Source organism: Aplysia californica, unplaced genomic scaffold, assembly GCF_000002075.1.
Source record: "Aplysia californica isolate F4 #8 unplaced genomic scaffold, AplCal3.0 scaffold00474, whole genome shotgun sequence".
Classification (NCBI taxonomy): domain Eukaryota; kingdom Metazoa; phylum Mollusca; class Gastropoda; order Aplysiida; family Aplysiidae; genus Aplysia; species Aplysia californica.
The window spans coordinates 438,003-440,449 of NW_004797744.1; positions in this window are offsets into that span (position 1 = coordinate 438,003).

Genomic DNA, 2,447 nt, shown 5'->3' on the forward strand with positions numbered 1-2,447 from the left:
TCTCTCTCTCTCTCTCTCTCTCTCTCTCTCTCTCTCTCTCTCTCTCTCCCCTTCCTCCCTCTCTCTATACCACAAAGACGTAACTAACAGTCCGTTGTGGTCTTTGCTGTAGCATTTGTGATGTGTGAGTGTGAGTCCCCCAAGACGGCCAGTCGGAGAAATAATACGTGAAGAATACAACAGCGCTATCTCTTTCCAACCCAGTTCTTTGTGAGAGTGAGACGTAGTTTACTTCGGCTGACCTTGGAGACGACGGTAGAACTGGAGGTTATTCCTTCAACGCCGATGGCGAGGTCGAAAGATTAACGGTCTTGTCTGGACTCTGAATAAAACATTTTTTGTTTGGAGAATATTGCTTACTTCGTTTTTATTTTATCTCATTTTGAAATGAAAACATTTGTTTTTCTCTATTTTTTTCCTTAGAAAAGAAGGGGGGGGGGCGTTTTGTCCAAATCGTTTTTCGATTTTTTTACATCTTTTGAATTCGCGACTTGAATCGCCCAGTGTCATTTAAATTTTTAGGTTTTAATGTTGTAATGCCTCTTTTAAAATAATTTTGTTAACGGCTTGAATCATCGTCTTTCTTTTAAAATCGCAAAAAAAATACTGCATCAAGTGGCGCCCGAAAAAAAAAGTTCGATGAACAGTAATCTGCTTTTGGTGGATTTTAGGGCCTTGACAGATGGGCTACAATTGTGGCTCAGAAACATCTCCGCAGAAAGTGTCGCTTACTTTTGTGTAGCAGCCACACGGGGCGAGATTTAACGCTACTGCTCAGTTCTACATGGACGATCGGAGAGTCAGGGTGGCTTTGGTCATGGCGTTGGGAAGTTTCTAAAAAAAAAAAGAAAGAAAGAAAGCAACAAAGAAGATTTTGGGTTCATCCCATTGTTTCTCACAGATTACTAAGAGGACAGTTTTACTTCTTATATGAAGACCTTCAAGAAGAAGAGTCCAAATTCTTCAAGTACTTACTTCATTGCATTCTGGTCTCAGCGCTGGGCATACATCTATCAAAGCATCATTAAACCAGTTTTGAAAAAAATATCCCTCACTTGTGTTGTCCCTAATGGTGTTTCTGCTCTTTATTTCTAAAATCAAACGCTCTGTTTCGTGATCAGAAGACATTGTTGCACTGGGAATATTGTTGTGTTGAATGAGAAGCGAGAAAAAAAACTTAGCTATTGTAGGAATACATCTCGTGTGTTTGCGTCCCTTGTCCCGTGTGCTTCACCAAAACGCTGGTGTGTCGCGGCGTATCACCCCTGCATAATTCAAAACTTCCTATCAACTGAAAATGGTTAATGTGTCCCGCGCGCTCATGTAACCTTATGCAGTTGCGAGGGCCGTAAAACACTTAAAACAAAAAAGTTCTGGCTGGTAGAATTACAGGTTCAACTATGGCCGTTAGGGTCAATGAAGGTGCACACTTGTGTGGAATACAACACCCTAGAAGAAATGCAATGAAACATTTTTCATTTAGATGCTTTACCCCCTCCCTCCCCCTCCCCAAAATAGACCTGTTAAGAAATACTTTTCTTTTACTTTATTTATATCCGCCTCTTATACCCTTTTGGGTGTCGCGGGAAGAAAGAGACGTCACTCTGCCACCTGCCGGAGAGCTTGGGTCATGGGGATGCCGTGGGTGGTTAATATTTCCCTGATTCCATCTATCCAGGTCTTTCTCGGTCGCCCTCTAGTCTAGTTGCCATTGAATGTTTTATGTAGGCACGTTGTGGTGGGTGGTGTGTTGTTAATCGCATGAGATGTCCAAACCATTTGATTCTTTGGTGTTGGATGTGATGCATGACATCATTTGTGCCCACCATTTCTCTGATTAAAGAGTTTCTAATTTTGTCTCGCCTCGTCTTGTTTACTGCTTTTCTAAGGCATCGCATTTCACATGTTGTAATTCTTTGCTCTAATGTCTTGTTCGTGGTCCATGTTTGGCATTGGTAGGAGAGTGTTGGGATGAATATGGTGTTGATCATTTTGAGTTTGGTTAAGAAATACGATGGTGAAAATATTTAATTAAGGTCTTTTATGGATCTATCTACACAACCTAGATCAGTGCTTGGCAAGCTCGTTATAGCTGTTGCCCACGTTTGCCACCTCCAAGAGACCAAACTTCCGTACCACCAGAGAGGCAGGTGTACCACCCACCTACACGTACGTATTTCCAAGTACGACATTAGATAATACCTTTCACTGCCAGGGTGAAACTGGCCGCCCGACAAAATGACCAAATGTATCGCGACGCGATGGGACCAGGCGATCGTCAATTTTTGAGCGTATGGAGTTATTGGCATAATCTTAAATCCTGTTCATTTGTCTTACTTCTTTCAATGGAAAAATGTAATAATAATAATAAATTTCAGTCTATCTTGAACAGAGGTCGAGACATTTCTGGTAGAAGGAGGTGTGAGTGTGTGTGGGGGGGGGGGGGG